This window comes from Medicago sativa, chromosome 3 (assembly GCF_051527215.1).
Source record: "Medicago sativa cultivar Bolivia chromosome 3, Bolivia_mono, whole genome shotgun sequence".
NCBI classification, from domain to species: domain Eukaryota; kingdom Viridiplantae; phylum Streptophyta; class Magnoliopsida; order Fabales; family Fabaceae; genus Medicago; species Medicago sativa.
This window is the reverse complement of record NC_140751.1, coordinates 86436245-86453059: the sequence shown is the minus strand read 5'-3', so window position 1 is coordinate 86453059 and position 16815 is coordinate 86436245. Positions and strand designations below refer to the sequence as shown.

At 35.5% G+C, this 16815-nt stretch overlaps 2 long non-coding RNA genes across 3 annotated transcripts; both read left to right on the top strand.

Moving 5' to 3' along the window:
* The first annotated feature begins 9373 nt into the window (after positions 1-9373).
* LOC146941345 (uncharacterized) lies at positions 9374-9925 on the top strand. 2 transcript variants are annotated; one of them, XR_015032330.1, is made up of 2 exons: positions 9374-9455; positions 9694-9925. It is a non-coding gene; the product is annotated as an uncharacterized LOC146941345 (long non-coding RNA). The 2 variants fall into 2 exon arrangements; XR_015032329.1 differs by lacking the exon at positions 9374-9455 and adding an exon at positions 9481-9618.
* Positions 9926-10668: 743 nt separating this feature from the next.
* On the top strand, positions 10669-11822 carry LOC146941344 (uncharacterized). The gene is made up of 4 exons (XR_015032328.1): positions 10669-10807; positions 10945-11063; positions 11371-11425; positions 11526-11822. It is a non-coding gene; the product is annotated as an uncharacterized LOC146941344 (long non-coding RNA).
* The last annotated feature ends 4993 nt before the right edge of the window (positions 11823-16815 follow it).

The following is a 16815-nucleotide window of genomic DNA, read 5'->3' as shown; positions in this document are numbered from 1 at the left end:
TTTTTTTTTACAATATTTTGTACACTTTTTTTCTTGAAGGAAATATTTTGTACACTTATTTAATACTAAAAAAATACTCCCTCCGGTCCTATTTACAAGAGAAAGTTGACTTTTTAGATACATTGAATAATTTATGTATCTAGTCAAGAATCTAAACCAAATACATAAATTATTTAATGGATCTAAAAAATTAATTGTCTCTTGTAAATAGGACCGGAGGGAGTACATCACACCAATTTCATTCATATCTTGTTGCCTTTTTTTTTCACAATGTTTTCTACACTTATTTAATACGTTTACAAACAGAATACCCTGATTTCCATGCAAACTCGGCTACCCTAATCCTTATTTATTAATTTTATTAGGTCTGCAGCAACTTAACCTAATAGTTTCTGTAACACCCCGTTTTCCCAACATAAAAATTTCATTTAAAATCAGAGTATTTTGATCACAACGGAATGTCACATACTTCATTTAAATCATAAAACGGATAATAATAATTATCTTTTCAATTCAACATCATGAAAATCTTAAAATTGTTGCAGCGGAAAATAGTTCAACATCTAAAAGTCTTGGCACGCAGGCCTTATTGGAAAATCTCATAAATTAGTTCATAAAAGAGACACGTAAGGAATAGAAGTAAAAGCAAGCCCCCATCCCGTTACGTATCAGAGCACCTAGACACCAACTGAGAGTCCACTCATGAACGCCTCTAATCTTTATTACCTGCACATTACCCACGGTCGAGGCAACATATACGCAGAAGGGGTGAGATTTCATAGTCAATACATTAAGCATATAATCCAATAAAATGCATTTAACAACTTAAACATTAATAACATGTCAACAATTAACAATCAGTATATATTTCATTTCATAACAAATACAATCATCAAATATCATTACTAATTTTCATCACAATCATAATCAACTTAACACTCAGCTTGACGACACAACTCATCTTTGACCATGCAACTCTATCAACTCAACAACAACTCGACAACACAACTCATCTTAGACCATGCAACTCTATCAACTCAACAACAACTTGACAACTTAACATCATGAACTTCTTGATATGCAAATGCATGTGGTACCAATCAACAACAAATGAGCATAATAGGCTCTTCAACGTGTGAGCACAAAGGCTGCCGGGCTTAAAGCCCCCAACTTTAATGAGCACAAAGGCTGCCGGGCCTAAAGCCCCCAACTTTAATGAGCACAAAGGCTGCCGGGCCTAAAGCCCCCAACTTTAATGAGTATGCAATGGACTCAAACTTCCAGCAACTTAGACGACATCATGAACGACTCATACGACTCATAATCATGGACAACTTCTTAATTTCTTGCAACATAGACCGACTCATGCAATCTCAAGACATTAAAGGTCAGCAGCAATGAACAGCAACAGATTTACAACATATAACAGTGTTGGAATATCTCAACATCATTTAAGGAATGGATTACATCAACATAATATCATAAAAACATCATAACATTATTCATGCAACATTACTAATCATTTCAGTCATATAAACAGACTTCTGTAACATCTGGAAACATTCTAAATCACCCCCATTCTTACTTCTAAGGTCAGCTCAAGACTATACGTGCGAAAGGATCGCATCGGGACAATTTTGGGCAACTAACAGCCTAACTCGCAGTTGCGAGTAACTTCACTCGCAATGGCGAGCAAAGTGTGCATTCTGGGTTCCTACGTATTTACTCGCAGTGGCGAGTTATTCTGCTCGCAGTTGCGAGCTCACAGGTCACTCGCAGTTGCGAGTTGTGTTGCTCGCAGTTGCGAGTTCTGGGTTCTAGCTCGCAGATGCGAGTGTTCTTGCTCGCAGGTGCGAGCGATGAATGTCAGTACGGCCAGAAACCTAAAAATCACAACTTTTCACCTATATTCATGATTCCTTCATCCAAATAGCATCTAATTATCATCTTAAGTCATATCTAAGGTCTGTACACTAATTTTGCATCAATCTAACATCTGTTCTTGATTCATTCATCAAAATTGATCCTAAACCTAATTCTCAATTCTCACCAAAACTTAACCTAATCATGCTAAATTCATCCTATAGAATTATACCCTTAATAATATTGAAAATTAGTCTCACCCTTACCTGATAATAGCAGAATCGCAGCTCTCCTTGGTTCTTCTCTCTTTCTGACTTTTTCTCCAAAAACGTACGTACTACTTTTCTTAACTTATGTCTGTCTATTTATCTTTCCTAATTACTCTTATCACTACTAATTGCTCATCTCACCACACAGCCCAATTTTTAATATTTTTATTTTATTTGTCAAATCTTATTTTATTTAATAATAAAATAAGTCATAACAACCTAGCAACTTCACCACAACAAAATACTCCACATTATGCAGTTATAAATCATGTAACCCACTCAACTTCATGAATCATAAAATTCACACATATCAATCATGAAAATCACGTAAATCATATATATAAATATATTTTTAAATAATCGAATAATTAAGACGGGCGTTACAACTCTCCCCAACTTATAGAATTTTCGTCCTCGAAAATTTACCTCAAGCAAACAACTCTGGATAAGACTCCATCATCTTACTCTCTAGCTCCCATGTCAGGCTTTCACCAGTCGTTCCACTCCAAACAACTCTCACTAGAGGTATCTCCTTGCCTCTCAACGTCTTCATCTTGCGATCATCAATCCTCAAGGGTAAGGTCTTCACCGTAAGGTTGTCTCTAACTTGCACATCATCACTCTGAATCACATGGGACGGGTCTGGAACATACTTCCTCAATTGCGACACATGGAATACATCATGCAAATTTGATAAATGCGGTGGTAAGCCAACTCTGTAAGCCACCGTGCCAATTCTCTCAGATATCTGATAAGGACCAATAAACTTTGGAGTCAACTTCTTTGACTTCAATGCACGACCAACACCGGTCGTTGGAGTAACTCTCAAGAACACATGGTCTCCCTCTTGAAACTCTAGGTCTTTTTTACGCTTATCATGGTAACTCTTCTGTCGACTCTGCGACGCTTTCATCTTCTCTTGAATCATTTTCACCTTCTCGGTAGTCTGTTGAACAATTTCTGGTCCTAGAACCACACTTTCACCTGTCTCAAACCAACACAACGGAGTCCTACACCTCCGACCATACAAAGCCTCGAAAGGTGCCATCCCAATACTGGAATGATAGCTATTGTTATAAGTGAACTCTATCAACGGAAGATGACTATCCCAAGTTCCACCTTGCTCAAGCACACATACTCTCAACAAATCCTCAAGTGACTGAATCGTTCTTTCCGACTGACCATCTGTCTGAGGATGATAAGCCGAACTCAATCTCAACTTAGAACCTAAAGCCTCTTGCAAACTCTTCCAAAATCTAGAAGTAAATCGTGGATCTCTATCTGACACGATGCTTGAAGGAACACCATGCAATTTCACTATGTCTCGAATATAAATCTCTGCCAACTGAGCCACAGGAAAACTAATATTAATCGGAAGGAAATGTGCCGACTTCGTCAATCTGTCAACAATCACCCAAATAGCGTCATTTCCCTTAGGAGTATTCGGCAAACTTGTCACAAAATCCATGGATATACTATCCCATTTCCATTCTGGTACATCTAACGGTGTCATCAACCCAGCAGGTTTCTGATGCTCTACCTTCGACTTCTGACAAATCAAACAAGAGTACACAAATTGTGCCACATCACGTTTCAATCCTGACCACCAAAACAGCTTCTTTAAATCATGATACATCTTTGTAGCTCCCGGATGAATGCTCAAGCTACTCCTATGACTCTCTTCCAGAATCATCCTTTTTATCTCATCATTGTCTGGAATACAAATCCTACCTCGGAACCTCAACACACCTTGATCATCGACTTTAAAGTCACAATCTTCAGTTTGATTACTAGCAACCAACAAGTCCACAAACTTAACATCAACCTTCTGTGCATCTCTAATACTTTCCAAGAAATCGTTATCAATTTTCAGCATTCCTAACTTAACGCTCCGAGACGACATTTCACAAACTAAGCTCATATCTCTAAATTGTTCAAGTAATTCAAATTCCTTCACCATCATAGCAGACATATGTAAACTCTTCCTACTTAAGGCATCCGCAACAACGTTAGCTTTACCCGGATGGTAATTCAAGCTAAAGTCATAATCTTTCAACAATTCGAGCCACCGCCGCTGTCGCATATTCAATTCTTTCTGATCAAACAAATACTTCAAGCTCTTGTGATCACTAAACACCTCAAATCTCGAACCATACAAGTAATGTCTCCAAATCTTAAGGACAAATACGACTGCAGCTAACTCAAGGTCATGAGTAGGATAGTTTCGTTCATGAGTTCTCAACTGTCTTGATGCATAAGCAACAACTTTACCATCTTGCATAAGTACACCGCCTAAGCCCAATTTGGACGCATCACAATACACTGCAAAAGGTTCATCAGGTTTTGGCAAAATCAAAACTGGAGCCGTCGTCAAACGCTTCTTCAATTCATTAAAACTGTTCTCACAATGAACATCCCACACAAAGGTTTTACCTTTACACGTCAACTGTGTTAACGGAAGTGCCAACTTAGAAAATCCTTCTATAAATCTCCGATAGTATCCTGCCAAACCCAAAAAGCTTCTAATCTCTGTAACTGACCTAGGAGTCTCCCATTGTGATACTGCTTCAACTTTAGATGGATCAACCGCAATACCACTACTAGAAATAACATGGCCCAGAAAACTTACCTCGTTCAACCAGAATTCACACTTAGACAATTTAGCATACAACTTCTTCTCCTTCAGCACTTGCAGAACGATTTTCAAATGTTCTGCATGTTCTTCTTCTGTCTTAGAGTAAATCAAAATATCATCGATGAACACAACCACAAAGCGATCCAAAAATGCATGGAAAATGCGATTCATATACTCCATAAACACGCCAGGCGCATTACTCACACCAAAAGGCATCACCTTATATTCATAATGACCATATCGCGTCCTAAAGGCCGTCTTCTGCATATCTTCATCTTTTACTTTAATCTGATGATAACCCGACCTTAAATCAATCTTGCTGAACACACGTGCACCCACCAGCTGGTCCATCAAATCATCAATTCTAGGAAGTGGATATCTATTCTTTACAGTCACTTTATTCAGTTGTCGATAATCAATGCACAACCTCATACTTCCATCTTTCTTCTTAACCAACAATACCGGCGCTCCCCAAGGTGAAACACTCGGTCTAATGAACTTCTTCTCTAGCAAATCCTCCAACTGTTTCTTCAACTCAGCCAACTCAGAAGCTGACATACGGTAAGGTGTCATAGACACAGGCTTCGTTCCCGAAACAAGGTCAATAGAAAATTCAACTTCTCTTTCCGGTGGTACATCAGGGATTTCATCAGGGAAAACTTCAGGAAAATCACACACCACTTGCAACTTATCAATCACTGCTTGATTCTCCAATAATAAGGATGCCATCAAGGAAAACATCAAGATCCCATCACGTTCTAATTGCTTCAGCTGCTTAGTAGACAAAAATTCTGCTCCACTTTCCTCTTCGGCAGAAGAGAAACGCACCGTTTTACTAAAACAGTTAATGAGAACATGGTTGTACTCTAACCAGTTCATACCAAGAATTACATCCATTCCACTCAGAGGCAGACAAACTAAATCAATCTCAAAATCACGATCAAACATAGACAAAGGACATCGTAAGCAAACAAGAGAAGTGGTCACCGAACCCTTAGCTGGAGTTTCGACGACCATTTCTCCACTCATATCAGACACAGCAAGACCCAACTTAGAAGCACAATCAAAAGCAACAAAACAATGTGTAGCACCAGTATCAATAATAGCAACTAAAGGAGTATTGTTAATATAACAAGTACCTCTGATCAAACGATCCTCATTTTTAGTCTGAGTACCAGTCAAAGCAAACACTTTCCCTCTAGTCTGAGTCTTCTTCGGATTCGTACACTGAGACCCAATATGACCCTCTTCTTTGCAGTTAAAACACACAATGTCCGCATGCTTACACTCTGCAAGTGTATGTCCTTTACTGCCACAACGAAAGCACCGTTTAATATCCTTAGTACAAGCAGTACTCTTATGGCCTTTCTCGCCACAAGTGTAACAAACAACCTCAGCACCAGCATCCTTCTTATTAGACCTCCTCTCATCATTAGCTCTTCCTTTTCCCTTGTCAGCAGGAGCACTGTAAGGCTTTGGGCGACTTTGTTGGCCCTTACCCCTCTTCTCACTCATAATCTTATAATGAGCTTTGCTGTCATCTTCATAGATTCTGCATCTGCTCACCAAAGCAGAAAAGTCACGGATCTGTTGGTAACCAATGGCTCGCTTAATATCAGCACGCAAACCATTCTCAAACTTGATACACTTGGAGAACTCAGCATTGTCCCCCGTGTAGTGTGGATAGAACTGAGCCAGCTCCACAAACTTTGCTGCATACTCTGTCACCGACATGTTTTCCTTGCTTTAGCTCAAGGAACTCGATCTCTTTTCTCCCGCGAACATCCTCAGGAAAGTATCTGTTTAGGAATTCTCTCTTGAACACAACCCAAGTAATAACTGCATCATCCTGCTCTAGGGTAGGTTGGAGGCTCACCCACCAGTCATCAGCTTCCTCAGCCAGCATATGCGTTCCAAAACGCACCTTCTGATCATCAGTACATTGCATAACTCTGAAAATTCTCTCAACCTCCTTGAGCCACGTCTGTGCTCCATCAGGGTCGTACCTTCCTTTGAAGGTAGGAGGATGATTTCTCAGAAAGGTCTCCAACATTCTCACATCAGCATTCGCACCAGCACCAGCATTTGGATGTTGTCCCACAGCTTGGGCTACAGCTTCCAAAGCAGCAGCAATCGCAGCATCATTTCTTCCAGCCATTCTAGTCCTCTTATAGCAAATAAGATTCGCAGCCTCCAGGTCTCTTCTCTGCACAACACACAACGTTTAGAATATCATAATAGTGGTATTCCAACTGCTAAGGACACAACTCGACTCACTACTTGGCCGGACGGACCGACCTGCTCTGATACCAATTGTAACACCCCGTTTTCCCAACATAAAAATTTCATTTAAAATCAGAGTATTTTGATCACAACGGAATGTCACATACTTCATTTAAATCATAAAACGGATAATAATAATTATCTTTTCAATTCAACATCATGAAAATCTTAAAATTGTTGCAGCGGAAAATAGTTCAACATCTAAAAGTCTTGGCACGCAGGCCTTATTGGAAAATCTCATAAATTAGTTCATAAAAGAGACACGTAAGGAATAGAAGTAAAAGCAAGCCCCCATCCCGTTACGTATCAGAGTACCTAGACACCAACTGAGAGTCCACTCATGAACGCCTCTAATCTTTATTACCTGCACATTACCCACGGTCGAGGCAACATATACGCAGAAGGGGTGAGATTTCATAGTCAATACATTAAGCATATAATCCAATAAAATGCATTTAACAACTTAAACATTAATAACATGTCAACAATTAACAATCAGTATATATTTCATTTCATAACAAATACAATCATCAAATATCATTACTAATTTTCATCACAATCATAATCAACTTAACACTCAGCTTGACGACACAACTCATCTTTGACCATGCAACTCTATCAACTCAACAACAACTCGACAACACAACTCATCTTAGACCATGCAACTCTATCAACTCAACAACAACTTGACAACTTAACATCATGAACTTCTTGATATGCAAATGCATGTGGTACCAATCAACAACAAATGAGCATAATAGGCTCTTCAACGTGTGAGCACAAAGGCTGCCGGGCCTAAAGCCCCCAACTTTAATGAGCACAAAGGCTGCCGGGCCTAAAGCCCCCAACTTTAATGAGTATGCAATGGACTCAAACTTCCAGCAACTTAGACGACATCATGAACGACTCATACGACTCATAATCATGGACAACTTCTTAATTTCTTGCAACATAGACCGACTCATGCAATCTCAAGACATTAAAGGTCAGCAGCAATAAACAGCAACAGATTTACAACATATAACAGTGTTGGAATATCTCAACATCATTTAAGGAATGGATTACATCAACATAATATCATAAAAACATCATAACATTATTCATGCAACATTACTAATCATTTCAGTCATATAAACAGACTTCTGTAACATCTGGAAACATTCTAAATCACCCCCATTCTTACTTCTAAGGTCAGCTCAAGACTATACGTGCGAAAGGATCGCATCGGGACAATTTTGGGCAACTAACAGCCTAACTCGCAGTTGCGAGTAACTTCACTCGCAATGGCGAGCAAAGTGTGCATTCTGGGTTCCTACGTATTTACTCGCAGTGGCGAGTTATTCTGCTCGCAGTTGCGAGCTCACAGGTCACTCGCAGTTGCGAGTTGTGTTGCTCGCAGTTGCGAGTTCTGGGTTCTAGCTCGCAGATGCGAGTGTTCTTGCTCGCAGGTGCGAGCGATGAATGTCAGTACGGCCAGAAACCTAAAAATCACAACTTTTCACCTATATTCATGATTCCTTCATCCAAATAGCATCTAATTATCATCTTAAGTCATATCTAAGGTCTGTACACTAATTTTGCATCAATCTAACATCTGTTCTTGATTCATTCATCAAAATTGATCCTAAACCTAATTCTCAATTCTCACCAAAACTTAACCTAATCATGCTAAATTCATCCTATAGAATTATACCCTTAATAATATTGAAAATTAGTCTCACCCTTACCTGATAATAGCAGAATCGCAGCTCTCCTTGGTTCTTCTCTCTTTCTGACTTTTTCTCCAAAAACGTACGTACTACTTTTCTTAACTTATGTCTGTCTATTTATCTTTCCTAATTACTCTTATCACTACTAATTGCTCATCTCACCACACAGCCCAATTTTTAATATTTTTATTTTATTTGTCAAATCTTATTTTATTTAATAATAAAATAAGTCATAACAACCTAGCAACTTCACCACAACAAAATACTCCACATTATGCAGTTATAAATCATGTAACCCACTCAACTTCATGAATCATAAAATTCACACATATCAATCATGAAAATCACGTAAATCATATATATAAATATATTTTTAAATAATCGAATAATTAAGACGGGCGTTACAGTTTCCCTCTAAAATGTTGCATTAGGTTAGGAACAATTTAACCTAACAAATCTATTCTATATATAAAAGTTGTCCCAAGCCAATTTTGAAGCCCTAATTTTTCCTAAACCCTAATGACTAAAATTCCTGTTTTAACCCTAACCTAAATCTTAATTACGAAACCTAATTTAAACCTAAACCTAACAATTTTTCCTCTCTTTCTATCACGCGTTTCTTCTTCTTCCTCTTATCATCGTCACCACCGCCAACCCTCTCCCCCCATTCCTTATGCAATCACGTATTACCGCACGGTCAGTTCTCTCCCTCTCTCCTTCTCTCTGCGACACTGCTGCTGTGACCATGGCCTTTTCGATTTCTTTTTCTTTCTGCTTCAATCATTTAAGCGAGTTACTCGCTTGCACGCATCAATTTGTTGAACGCACAAATTGATGGATCCAAGACGGCGACCGAAGGGTGATTGTTTACGTTATGAATTTGTTCTGTTGAAGTTCGATTTGATTCTGATGATTTTTGTTTTGTGATTTTTAGGTCTGAATTCAGAGAGAGGTTTACGATAGAGAATCCAAGCAACAGATCCGTTGTTGTGGTGAGTTTTGTGAAGCGATATAGTTTTACCGTGAATTTGAATTAGGTTGGGAAAGCTGATGGAAAGAAATGGAATGGATATAAAGGTTGAATTAGGTTAGGATGTTGTGATAATTTCACCTCTGTTCCACTGAAGAAAGTTAATATAAATCTTAATCCGTGTTTTGATTTTAAATCATTTTTGTGATTTATGTGTATTTTAAGATCCGGGTCATTTTGAAGATGTGATGCAACATGTATTTGTTTATGGTATATTAAGAGGATGTAGTTGGTTCTGGAATACAAAAAGGAGGTAACAAAATCCTAAATTTTGTTGCACTTTTTCCATTCAAATTTGTATGTCTATTGTTTTGATTTAATTGTTGTGTCGTTCATGTTGTCTATTCATTCCATTGTTCAAAGAACTAGCTACAATCATAAGCAAAAAAGGTACGAAAATTGTATTTTTTGGTTGTTTCATTGGTATCACTTCAATATCTTTTTATAAATATTATTTCATCTCACCAACTTCGCAATTTGATAGAAGTGATTTAACGTGGTTTCAATTTTACTATTTCCTTCTCACACAATTTATGCTAGCATATTTTTTTTCTTCTGTTTCTTTAGGAGCTGTAACTTCTCTTATAGTTAGTGTGACTAGGTTTGAGTTCATATGTTGAAGATGATGATGGAGAGTGAGGCTTTGATGAGAAGGTGATGCTTTTACAGGTTTCTTTCCCCTTCAGGTTTTTCACTTATAGTTCTTTCCTTTTTGTGTCCTGCTTTTTGAAACATTGTATTTGCATCAGGCTTGCCTTGATTTAAAGCTATATATGTTTTGTTGTTCTCCACTTCTTTGTGTGTGTCGCTGATATTTGTTGTAGTATCTTGCTTGACAATATGTAATTACCTCTTAATTATTTAACATATGATTTTGGTTTTTGAAAGGAACATATGAATCTGCTATTATTTTTCATTCTGTGTTGCTAATCATTTGGCAAGAACATATGAAGTGTGTTACATATTTTTGCAAGTGGGCATACTTATGGAATCACATTGTAGCTTACTTTATATCAAGGTACTTTGCTATGTTCTTCTCTATTGACTTCAACCAAGGCACGAGTATTTTCTCATTTCTCTATAGTTTCTTTTTGTTTTTTTTTAGGAATCATTTCTATAAAGGTGTTTGCTCATTATCTGTATCATTTTATGAAGGCAGAGTGACGTATGAGAACGATCAGAATCTTAAGGCGACTAAGCTTGGTTTCTGGCTTCTAGGGACAAAGGAAAATGAGGAAGAAACAACATTATCTATTAGAGTCTGCTCTACATGTGTAATGTCTTCCTTTTTCATATTATTTCAAGTTGCAAGTAATTTAAATTGAGTTTTAAGGTAGTTTTCTTTGACTGCTATAAGGAGCTTATTTCATAAGGTTATACTTAGATGTGTATATTTTTTATCCAAGCTTATTTTGGGTTTCTGTGGTGACTTTATCAAAATCACGGTGCGCCACCGTGATTTAGAAAAAATTATAGGGTGCAGCTTTTACAATAACCATTATTCTATCCTTTGTGTGCATTTAAAAAATTAACTAATGATTTGCCTAAAGTTTCTAATTTGTTTTACTGGTCTGATTACAGTCCCTCTCTCTGATAATTTTCTACAACTATCGAAGATTTGGTTGAATCAGCTGAGGTTAATTATTTTGTTCATGATTTTCGCAAGATTACTCTTCATTCTACTGTTTTATGCCAAAATTAATTTATTTTGTGTGTGTAACAATGTTGCTTCATAGATGCTTCAGTTCAGTGTTGGCAAGAACCTGTGAGTTTAAGACTGGTATAGGATGGTCTATCAGGCATACAGTAAATGTGCATCGAGAGTTATTACTATTATTGTGAAGATTTTATGTGAAAAATGACAAGGTCTGCAATTCTGAGGCAAGTTAAATAATCTCTAATTTTAACTTAAAAGTGTATTGTCGATAAGTTTATACTTTTTTTTTTCTACAATCAATGATTTAGGATACTACTGAAGGATGTTTTCTTTTTAAGCTTGAATCTCATGGATTTGATATTCGCTCTAGAGTAAACCATGTGAATCTGTGGATGCCTATTTTATCTTTCAATGAACAGCAGCGACATCCAATTTGAGTTTTCTATATCAACTCATATTTTGTATGTTTAAAAAAGATAGATATTCACCCAAATAAATAATGAAAATCCATTTCATCTTAATTTTATATATGATAGTAATTGCTATCATGATTCTCAATCTTTTTGTATGATGGACAACCAATTAAGTTAACAATCCTTAATCAACACATGGTTGACATTTACTTGCCGTGCATCGAAAAAAATTATGGTAAGCTAGAAGTTTGATCATGTCAATGTATATGGTTGTTGAATATATGGTATGGTAGACTATTATCCATTTTTACCCTCAGTTGCAGGGGTAATAGTTGCTGAATAAATTATGGTTGTTGAACTTTGGTCTGTTAGTAAAATGAGTATGTGGTAAAATAGCTATCAATGAATGTGGTCAGAGATTACGCGCTTTCTGAATGGCAGTTTATCAGAGTTTAAAAAATATACATGAAAAGGACATTGAAAAAAGTTTAGTTTCATTAGTTTATACCAGATGTTATGAACAAAAACTCTTCAAAACAAATTCATGGAAACCCTTCAATCACATTAAGTCCTTATCTGTTGTATCATTAAATTTAATGATTGGATGAGTGAGGGTCATTCATGTTCTGATGTGAATGATGCAGAAAGGATACATGAGGATGCGCAAATCATGTACATTGTAGGTGCCATAGTGTCATGGTTAAACCAGATGTCCATAAAAATGGCTGATATACCTGAGCCTTTTTTTTTTGTCACATTTTTTTTGGAAATTAGGTTAAGGTTTTACCATCTACAAGCAAGCTCTTATATAGCAAGGTTATCAATCTGAGTGTGTTTATAAGGATGCCTGTCAATTAAATCCATTCATTATGATTTCAATTGGATGTGAGCTATAGGCTATCAGAAGGATATTTGCACAATTTGTTAAAATGACACAATGGACTTGCTTGCACGTTTTACCACATATTATGTAATTAGTGCACTCTATTCTATGTTGTCATAGTTTTTTATTTATTTAAGCAATCACGATTTCTCTTGCACAGGTTTATGTTATCAATGAGATAAGTACTCATCATTTCTCTAAATACATGTGAAGAAATTAAGTGTAGTATTGATCAAGTGATGTTGATGGAGTTTTGTGCAGAAATGAAGAAATTAATAGGGAATACTTCTATGATATGGCTGAGTTCAAGCAAAGGGGTCGACTTCATCTGAAATTATTGTTATTTTTATGAAATTGCATTGCAGGTTTGTGAAGATGAACCTTTATCAATTATATTAAAGGTGCAAGCACAAATGAAGATAGTTTTTTTGGTACCTGTGTTGAAGCTAGGCTCCCATAAAGGATAAGTATACAAGACTCTCAAAGTGGGTTGGAAAAGTGGACAAGTGTTTAAGTCTTCCATATAATTAATGTACATAATGAAATTTTCTGTTATGTTGCTTTGATAGTGGATTGTACTAAAAATGAGGGGTGAACATCATGATGTGCTCTTACTTATTGCATGTAGGTGGGCAGTGGCTCTGTTGCTGTCATGACAGTGCAGCACCTGTTTCACCTGTTTTTTTTTTCTGGTTCGGCACCTGTTTCTGCTGCTGTTTTTTGACTGATCTCTCCGCTTCAGGTGCTTGGGGGGTTCCGGTTTTTAGTGTTGCGATTTCCGCAGGTTGTGGCATAGTTATGGGTCTGAATTCCGGTGGTTATTATTGGATTTCAGTGTCATATCTTACGCTATTTCGCTTCGTTTCGTTAGTGGGGCTGTTATGAATTTGTGTGGGATTATAGTTTTGGTTGTTTGGGTGGATGTTACGCATATATGCGGCCTCTTTGTTTTTATTTTCCACCGTCTCTTAGCGTCTTGCGAGTGTTTTGGTTATCCATAATATTTTGCTGATTCAAAAAAAACTTATTGCCACTTAAGATCCTTTTCACATTGATATTTTTTTGGCTATACTTAGTGTTTGATTATATTAGTGCACATTTGAAGCTTCAATTTTTTTTAGTTTTTTTTTATACTTAGTAATATCTTTTGTAATTTTTTTGTTGATCCTTATTCCCTTAAAGTAAAGCATTTTTTCACTGATGTTAACAGTATGAATGCATGATTCAATGATATTGAAATCACTATAAAAAAATATGATATTGAAACCATTGTCCATTTGAAAAAGCTATTGAATGAATGATTATTTATTATTTTTTGCTAATATGAATGAATGATTAAATGACATAGCAAATCATTTATGTGATTGCTACTATTTTTAAGCGTCTTTCTAACAATTGCTTCAATGATCCATAAAATGAAAAATTGGGTTAAAAATAATTGTGTATTTTGTCAAGTAATAATTATACCATCTTTTCTTCCAAAAAATTACACCACTTTTCTTTCTATTTATTTTTGTAACAAAAAAAAAATTAGAAGCAACTATACATTTTACACATGTTTTACAAACATTTCATGTGTGCATCACAAAGACCTGTGCATCAATCGTGATCTTTCAAGTTTCAAAGACGACAGTTTCTTTTAGTTGTCTCATTTTTCGTGACAATTAACGAGAGCCAAGGGCAATTACTGTGACATGTTGGATTATATTTCTCAACGCCAGTATTTTCACATTGACAATTATATGTTGTTGTCTCGAGCGTTACATCCAGAGGAGGACGATAACCAATGAAGATGGTGAAGATATTGATGTAACGTCTAATGTTGTGTACGAAAAAGTATTTCGAAATGTGTAATATTCCATAATATATGCTATGTTGTCATTAAAAACCGTTTATTTCTTTGGTGTAACATGTTTGGTTGGCAATACAATATTTATCGATATTGTAGCTTTTGTTTGGCGATAAATTTCATTTATGTAGTTTAATTATTTAAATTTCATTCCACTATATCTCGGTCTATTATATATCAAATTATTCTAACTCATAAGACCCGTGCGGCGCACGGGTCTGCGTTCTAGTTCCATCTAAAATGCAGCGCACCAATTTAACCTAACAAATTCCCTCTAAAATGCAGCAATCCCTAATATTTCTCCTCACTGATGAGTTTTTCATTCATATCGTGTTGTGTCATCGTTTGTATATATTTATTGTTTCTGTAGATTTTTTTTTGACAAGTTGTTGTACACTTATTTAATACATTTACAAACAAAATACCCTAATTTTCATGCAAATTCCGCTACCATAATTTTTGCAGCAACTAAACATAGAAAATTTCCTCCAAATGATTCACATTAATTGCTAAGTGCTAACCCAATTATGTACCATTTCCTTCCAACACTTCTTCAATTTGAAATTCAAAAAAATTTGTTAGGAACCATGAATTGCATTAAATTACATTTATTGCTAGACCCCTTGGAAAATACATAGCTCTTCAACCAAGCACATATCTTCAAAATAATTAATTCATTGTATAAGATCTCTTCTATTTGGTTGGATATGGTATGTATTTGGTTGGAAAAATATATTATTACTTTTAGTAAATATCAAAGTGTAATTATTCTTTTTAGAGTTGTATGTGTGATTTAGAAATTCTATTAATTGAAGTGACTTTGTTTTTCATGTTAGTAGAAATTTAAAACAATTATTACAAGTCAATTTTTGATGTTTAACTATAAAAGTAATAAATAAAGTTGACCCGTGCAACAATATAATATTGTATTTTTTTTATCTTTTTCTTTATAATTTTAAAAAAAATGAGAAGATAATTCCCCAATAATATATTGTGATAAAATAAAATAACATTCTTTAATTGATTAATTTTTCAAAACTAAAATGTAAAATTTGATAAGATTCAAGTGTCATTGAAGGACATAGTAAGACAAATTTGATTGTAATATTGTATCTCTAATATTCTAATTTGCGTTTATTGATCGATCCATGATCTTATGGGATAAAGATTATTCATTAGTCTATATTATAGTCGACAAGACTCGTGCGTCGCACGGATCAAAAGTCTAGTATATTAGTGAAACTTGACCATTTACAAACGAGGTCAATCTAGTTTTAGTTCCTTCCATTTTTATTTTAAATTTTGTCTATAATATAAGATCCTCTCACTTTTAATCATATATTAGTGAAATTTAAGCATTTTAAAGATGTGACATTTTTACGAAGCGATTTGATCTTTGTAGCCGATCCTATTTAGCAATATAAGATTTGATTGTTGTTGACATTTTTATAATATTTAAAACTCCACTAACAGTTTGAAAATAAAAATAAATTTATCACAATATATTATTCATATTTCATCTTTGTTCTTAAATTATCCTTACCTACTTCATTGTTATCAATAGTAAGAGGAAAAGTTAAAGAAAGGACTACATTTTAGGGGAATACACCATAAATAGGATATATTCAAACCAAAAACGAAAAGAAATGGGAGAAGGTGAGCATGATTTTACCGACGTCAAAGATGGCTATTTTAGGTTTGAGGTGGTTGTCGGAAAATTTGCTCTTACATATGAAATTAATTAGGGGTTTTGTCGTAGACATCAATGCTTTGTTTTGTTTGCTAGTTTGGAGAGAAGAGCTTTGGAAAAAAAAGTAGGAGTAAGTAGGTTGGTCCTAACATTTTACGCCTGAGACATAATATGAGAAAATGACCTCTTACATAATATGTCATAATTTTTTTTCCTCTTTTGATAAACGATGAATGATACGTGCATTAGTTATGGCGGTTGACAAGATATTAGCAATTTTCGATCACTAATCTCATCATTGCTTAATTTTCCTAAATAACCGGCATATGATAAATGTCTAAAATATTTGTCATTGGAAAAATTAAGATTCATTTATCTAGAAGGTCCATTTTCAACTAAAATATCCATTGACGTGTTATTACGATTCTCTTAATTTCTTGGATCATAAATATCAAAATGAGCAATTTAAGTATTAGATGCATTTGGCACATCATCACCAAGATAGGAGACGAAGGATTTGACACCCTTGATGCG